At 48.8% G+C, this 7824-nt stretch overlaps 1 pseudogene; it reads left to right on the top strand.

The window, feature by feature from the left end:
* Positions 1-6569: 6569 nt before the first annotated feature.
* Positions 6570-7824, top strand: part of LOC125946080 (uncharacterized) — a 357153-nt pseudogene continuing 355898 nt past the window's right edge.

Below are 7824 nucleotides of genomic sequence, written 5' to 3'. Positions count from 1 at the left end.
ATGGACTTATGTAAAGTGTCTGGTGCTAAAGTGAATTGTGAAAAGTGCGCGGGTGCATGGTCTGAAATCAATACCTACCTCGGTGTGTGCTTAGAATACTGCCAACCTACAGAACGGACAGAATACGATTCGAAGTGACACCCTTGCGGCGAACGTGCCACAGTGGCATGGAAGAACTGTCCCATTTTTGAACAGAGCCCTTGTGTGCAATACTGTGTTCTTTCCAGCTGTGTGGTACTCAGCGCGGGTGATGCCCTGTTTACCGGCACACGTGCATCGTGTGCACAGATATTGCGCAACATCTATATGGGAGTCACGTTTTGAGCGCATGAGGCGCAGTAATTTATTTTTAAGTAAGGCGAAAGGAGGCCTAGGGCTTGTAAACGTAGAGGTAAAACTAAAAGTTGACAGGTACCTTTTTTCAAAAACGAAACTAATCATATTATACGTCATACTTTCAAACAACTAGGCGGTGGTTACTTGGGTGAGTGGATTGATGGTGCCCAAGGAGTCCCACGCGTGCACACCCTAAAATTCTACAGGGAGCTGGAGAAGGCACCTCGATTCTTTCAGCTGCGTTTTTCTCAAGAGTACCTAAAAAATTTAAAACGGAAGAGCCTGTACTGAAACACTATAGATATGCTATTCCCACCACCACTATATCGGTCTCGATATGGAAGCCAGCTGGAGTCTGACGTTTTTAAGCGTCTTCCAAAATATCCTGTAAAAACAGCGATTAAGGATTTTTGTTAAGTTACATGTCGAAGTTTAACCGTCAAAACATGGTTAAGTAATAAGGGTTTTTTTGTGCCGTGGACAACGGACTGCGCGCTCTGCCCATATCCAAAATCGTTGCAACACGCCTTTTTTTTGTACAAATGCAGCACACTTTTGGCATAACATACGAATTCTGTTTAATGTACACATATACCAAAATTGGAATAACGTAAAGTTTTTGACAGTTGAATACCATAAAAATGACAGCTGTGTGGAAACCCTGATGTTACTAGGTTTGTATGCAATTTGGAGATCACAAACTGACTACATGCTAGCTCTAGAAAACGCGAAACCGGCGTGCACCCACTTTTGTGATGCTTTTACATACACAAGTTCACTGCTTGACGGCGAAGAGTTTAGCAAGACATGGCAGGTGTGGCAGAAGCGCCTGCAGCAAAGACTAGTCTTTATGTAGATGTGTGATTCCCTCTCTCTGTGTTTATGAAACCTGTGAAAAAAACGCTTCAGTGCTGGATACTTGTTATGTTTGATTAAGAATAAATTGTGCTTGCGTGGCTCAAAAAAAAAAAAAAAGCTTGCGTGGCTCAGTGGTAGAGTATCCGCCTCCCACGCATTGGGCTTGGCTTCGACCCCGGCGGATAGCGGGTACTTTTTTTCGCATTTCCGGCGATAGCGGCTACGGGGCGGCGGCGGCATCATCGCGACCCGAAACGGCTATTGGAATGAGCCCATAACAGCTTACGCTGTAAAAGCAATGCCGTGCTCCTCTCCGAGCCTTTCCGGTATCCCCAGCAGTCGTGATGTCACCAGTGTGCATCTGGTAATGTCAACGGCGGCGACAATGTCGATTGGTCGAGCAAGAACCTACGACTTCCGGGTATTCTGCTAGCTGGTACGCGCGCTCCCTTCTCTTCCTTGTCGTGTTGCTCGCGTGTGCGCACTTACGAATCGGTAAATGCGGCCCGCACCGGAAGTGCCAAATCGCTCACGTTCCAATACAGTCGTGCTTAGCGGTATGATTAGCTACGCGAACATAGTGCGACAGTGTTGGCCTTTCTATAGTTGCGCGCAACACAGGGTTCATAGCGGCACGCTTCGCATGAGCACGGGCCGGCACGGCAGCAACAGCGAGTAGCCGAGAAGCGTGAAGTCGCGGCTAAGGCCCGTCCACGTTACCGGCACGGTAACTCGCCGCACGCTGTTTGGCAATCGTGGGCCGCCGTTCGACGGTGGTGTTGCTCGAGAACGGCGACATTTCCTTGCCGTGGAGATGATCAGACCGGGACCGATTTGTGTGGCCGCTTCGCCGCCGCTGATAGCTCGACAGCGCCGATATCGTCGCTAGGCCTCCTCCGGCTCACTTCAAAGCGGACGGTGCTTCGCAATGAATTACCGACGCTCACAAGCCGCAATATTTTCTTATCGTTGTTGTAGCTCTTCGGAATAATTGTACACACACACAAGAAAATACGATGATATTAGCGGTGCCGTCGGCTGCGATGCTAGCACAGCCGAGCCTGTCGTCTACCGTTGGTAATCGTGCAATTCAGCTCTCGACAAGTATCGGAGCTCTCGATCGTGCTTTACGTTTGACAGTGGATATTGTTTTTCATAAAATGTACAATTTACGCATCACTTTATCTCGCGGCAATTATTTTACTTGGAACAGAAGCCGCAGCCGATGATTTCGTCGCTGGTGGCGGATGCGTGCACCTTCGCGCGTCATCGATTGGCCCGTCGATCGTGTAGCCAGCGGTGCGCCGGCCGAACTGCCATCTATTTTGGACGCCTCTCGCGCGGCAGACGTTCTACGGCACTGGCGGCCGGTGCGCCGTCGGTATATTTGCCGCTAGCGTGTCCTTGCTTTAACCGGAAGTGGACAGTGTTTTGAGAAGCGCGTTGGAGATGACGTATGTCACGTGACATTATTAGGAGGAGCACTCGGTGTGGAGTAGAGACCAGCCGACGAGGAGAGTAGCGAATGAAAGAGCGAAACGAGCGATGGCCGTGTTTCGATCATCAAACGCGTGTAACTCCGCTAATACGGCACCATTTCGAAAAATTGTCGCGGCTATGTGTTCGTTCTAGACTCGTGCACAAGTGCGACACCACTACTCAATTTCGACCTCTGGGCGGTTTAGGGGCCCTTTAAGTCTTGATGGGCAATGTAGAAGTCCAGACTCATAACAGGATGCAGGACACATTGGGGTGGAGCAGTGGAGTTTTCGGGTCATTGTCTGCTTTTTTTGTAAGCAGGTTTCCCTGAATGCGCCTGTGGGTGACTAGGTAAGGGGGCAAGGAATATCTGTGAAGTGGTCCCTGCTGTAATAAGTTATCTTCAGATAGGCCTTCTTCCGCCGTCATTCGAACTTTTTGCTGTGGTAACTGCTTTTGATTCCAATGTAGTTATCACCCTCTGCCTACCCCCATCCACGCAACTTCTCGTGTTGCTCTTGTTACAGCAATTCCAACGCTACATCACTCACGGAAGGTTTGGGGGTCAGCAGGAGCTCTTGGAAAGGGGGAGGCCGCAGGTAAAGGCGCGTCCTCCCCGCCAAGGTCGCTCACATTAAATTGCATGATCTTCTTCAGCGCAGACATGCCACTCGGTATCCGATACTCGATACCCCATAGTGAGTGCCGGTTCAATCTGGCAACTCACATGTGCGGGAGGCCATTTGAGGCCCATTAGCCCACAACTACACAACCAGTTAGCTTGCTTTCAGTACTGTTTAAAATATTCAGCAAGAGAATTTCTAATTGAATCAGGGCACCACTTGACTTCAGTCAACCAAGAGAACAGGCTGGCTTCAGGAAGGGATATTCTACAATGAATCACATCCATGTCATCAAATACGTAATCGAGAAATATTCGGAGTGCAATAAACCTCTCTATTTGATTTTCATAGCATACGAAAATGCATTTTATTCAGTAGAGATACCAGCACTCACAGAAGCATTGCGTAATCAAGGAGTACAGCAGGCGTACGTGATTTTCTTAGGAAATATCTACAAAGATTCCACAGGTACATTGGTTCACCACAAGAATAGCAGAAGTTACTTATTAAGAAAGGGGTCAGGCAAGTAGACACAATCTCTACAATGATATATTCCCTGCATTCTTAGAAGTAGTCAAGCTCTCAGACTGCGATGGCTTATTAGTGCGGATGAAGGGGGAATATCTCAGCAACCTTCGGTTTGCAGATGACATTGCCCTATTCAGCAACAATGCTGATGAATAACCACAAATGATTGCGGACCTTAAACGAGAAAGTGCAAGAATGGGGTTGAGGACTAATATTCAGAAGACAAAGATAATGTTCAACAGCATGACAAGGCAACAAGAATTAAGGATCGTCAGTCAGCCTCCATAGTCGGTAAAGAGATTACGTTTATCTAGATGAATTACACAATGGGGGCCGTAATCATGAGAAGGAAATTTAGAGATGTCTAAAATGTGCTTTAAGTCATACAGAAGGCATTGCCAAGAAATGCTTCGCATTTAAAAAATTACACCATCTTCCCGTAGAGGAACCCTGAGTAGTATGCGAAGGAGCCATGGGGTCGACTAAACTTCCCATTAGTTTTAAGATCGGCCTGTCGCCGCTGCCGTTTCGTGGCAGCGGCTCGAGCCCTCTTCTCCGCGGCGCTGTCCACGGCGCTGACACTGGCGTTGACGCTGGCGCTGTCCGTGGCACTCATTGCGGCGTTGCAGGAGGAGAATGAGAGGACGAAGTGAATGATGATGAGTGGGCGAAGCACCGGGGGATCATTCGGGCAAAACGCCGGAAGCGTTCTCCGGAAGCCGGAAGCGGAACCGGAAGTGGAACCGGAAGTGGAAACGGAACGGGAAGCAGAAGCCGGCTTCCGGAAGCTGGAGCTTGGCCATAGCCTCCTATATACTTTCCATGCCCGCCCATCAGCTACGGCGCGCCCGTGCCACCTCCTTTTTTGTACTCCTCTCCTGTCGACTAATTTCGCCGCCAGGGGCGCGCTCTTCCCAGAATCGCAGCACGGTTTGTTCAAGTGGAAAGCGTGCCGAGTGAATTTTGTCGTGGACTTCTGTGCATGATGTGCTGTTCGACTGCTGCCCTTTACTGTGATTTGAGCAGAAAGTGCACCGAGTACTCTTCCTCATGGGCTTCTGTGCATTGGATGTTCTTTTGCTGCTGTTGTGGTGTGCTTGGCACCAGAAGTGAACCGGGTATATGTGTCTCGACCTGCTTGATCACAGCTGTTCGTGCATCCGATTTTCCCTGTTTGTTGACTGCTGTTACTTTTATGCAACAATGCATATGTCAGGCGCTTAAGTGCCACTTCAGACGAGATGGCGTTCTTACTGCTGCGTGCCTCGCTGCACATCCTCCAGCAAACGCAAAGTGCCAGGTATTTCGTTTCACGAAATTCCCGCTGATGCAGCCCTACGCGACCAGTGGCTGAAAGTTATCTCAAGAGATAATTGGAGTCCGAACACGACATCTTGTTATTCCACTGTGTGTAGTCGTCACTTTGTTGCTTCTGACTTCAAAGAAGGATGCAAAACGAGAAGGCTTCAAAGAGGCGCCGTGCCGAGTGTGTTTTTCGAATACCCCTCGTATTTGGAACCCCAGAAAAAAGTGGAAAGAAGTGACACAGCTGCGAGGAAACGGGAGGCCAGTGCTTGGAACGGTCCCCCAGCACCTAAAAAGCGAGCTGTTGAAGGCCAAGGTGAGCCGTCTCAACAGCAGTGCGATGACCCCCCCCCCCCCCCCCCCCGATTGTGATGGTGCCGACCACATGCAGAATCCAGTCCTAACATCATTGTGCGAAAGTGCTCCTGTTCGTACTGGGAGCGCGAGAATATACGTGTATCGATCTGTACAAGTTTCCACTTACAACTCTGTCTCGGCAATCGAGCGAAGGAAATGGAGGCGGAAAGAGCGGGACCTTAAAGCGCACATACAGAAGATCAGGAACACAGTTGACAAGTACAAGGAAGAACTTCGAAAACTCAAGGAGGACTGTCATGTTCCCGCTTTTCTCTCGGTTGTTGAACAGGCAAAGGAAAATTACGTTAGCGCTTCAATTTTGCTGGAGCAAGTGAAAATATTTGGAAAGAAAAAAGCAAAATGGTCGGAACTGACAATACGCCAAAGTATCGTTCTGAGGAACCTTTCAACACGAGCCTATGACCACATAAGAAACGCTGGAATACTGCGAATTCCCACCCGAAGCACCTTGGAACGTTTCTTGGGATCATCACGTGGAGACGTAGGAGTGACAGACCTGGTGAAGCAAAGACTATCTGTTGAGATTGCCGCTTACACTTCTTCGCAATCGAGAACGTGCTCGTTGATAATCGACGAGATGAGAGTAAAACAGAGATTGCTCTACGTAAAGCAGAGAGATGCGTTCGTAGGCGAAGTAGACTATGGTCAATCCCTTCCTGAGAAACGCTCCGACGAGCCTGTCCTAGCTAATTCATTGCTATGCTTTGTCTTGAACGGGCTTTCGACTCGCTTTCGAATACCGGTAGCCTATTTTTTTACGAAAAATTGCACCGGAAGAGAGCTTCACATCATAACGCTGCGTGTTTTGAAAGAAGTTGAGGCTACTGGATTTCTTGCGGTAAGAGTGGTCACCGACAACCACAACATAAATGTGATGGCTTATCAGCTTTTATGTAGTGGAACAATCAAACACTGCATACGCACCCCGAGGATAAAGGTCGCAAGCTGTTTTTAGCATTCGACCAGTGCCATCTAATAAAGAACGTGCGGTCCCAGTTTCTGTCCCGCGAACTGGGCAAAAATGGCGAAATAACGTCTGAGTATGTTAAGCAACTTTACAGGATGCAGCAGAATAGTATTGTGAAGCTTGCGAGATCTTTGACAAGGAAACATGTTTCCAACTAATCTGGAAGCAATGAGCGTAAAGAGAGCGGCGCAGCTGTTGTCGCGTGCAGTCACTGCTGCGCTCAAGCTCCTAAGAGAACAAGCAGGCCACACATGCGATGCTAGCTTCGCACGTGTCGGACCAACTGCGCTGTTCATGGACACAATGTACCGTTGGTTTGTTCTGATGGACGTCAGTAACTGCACTCAACATATCCACCAAAGGAACCCTGATAGCAAGCAGTTTGAGTCTGAGAGCGACGATCGCCTAGAATGGAACGCTACGACATTTTTGAACTATCTGGAAGACATGAAGCGCCACTGCCTAGAAAAGCAGTTCCTAACCAATGAGACACACGCAGCCCTGATAGTAACCACTCGCTCGAATGTGGAATGTGTGATTTATCTGCTTAAGGAGATGCGCTTCCACTTTGTTCTTACCAGGAAGATGTCGTCTGACCCTATAGAATCCTTCTTTGGGTGGTTGAGGAAATCGGCAGGCAGCAATGATCAGACAGATGTCCGAGCTGTGCTGTCTGGTATAGAGAAGGCACTAAAACGGGTATTGCTAGGGCACCAAGCACCAGTAATGTCATGGCGGCGGAGGAGAACAGCATATCGACAATTGCCGTGCGACAAGAGACCTGCCCGATGGAAAGCGCTGTTGGGCAGTTTCCAAGCGAAGCGACCAAAGTGCTCAGGGAGCTCCTCAGCAGAGATAAAGCAATGCTCCCCCCGCCTGAAGTCGCAGCTCTCGCAATGGTAGGTGGTTACGTTGCGAGAACTGTCGGTGAGAACATAGCTTGCGAGAAATGTTTCCGTTTAGTCACAAAGCCTGGCTCCTCGGCGCCGTCGCTCTAATCCGACACCAGGATAGAGGAGGTCTCCTGTACCCTTCCGAGAAACTTCTCACAGTATTGTACTGCTTGAGCAGGTTTGTTGACATAGTTCTCTCCAAAAGGAGCAACTTGCAAAATCCCCTCAAAGAAGCCGTTGCTAAGGCCGCCGAAGTGCTCCGCAAACGAGAAGTTTTTGTGTGTGAAATACCTGGGCACCATGAAACGCTTTTGGACCTACTCTTGACCAAGTTTTTTAGACCAATATATGTGAACTATGCAATGAAGATCACCGACAAACACGACTTCGCCAAGATTTTTGCAACGAAGCCCCTTTCCCGCAAGGTGCTCAAGCTCTAATAATAGAGGTTTTTCTA

Source organism: Dermacentor silvarum, chromosome 5 (genome assembly GCF_013339745.2).
Source record: "Dermacentor silvarum isolate Dsil-2018 chromosome 5, BIME_Dsil_1.4, whole genome shotgun sequence".
In the NCBI taxonomy this organism is placed as follows: domain Eukaryota; kingdom Metazoa; phylum Arthropoda; class Arachnida; order Ixodida; family Ixodidae; genus Dermacentor; species Dermacentor silvarum.
Note: the sequence above shows the minus strand (reverse complement) of the source record. Positions and strands in the feature narration are given on the sequence as shown.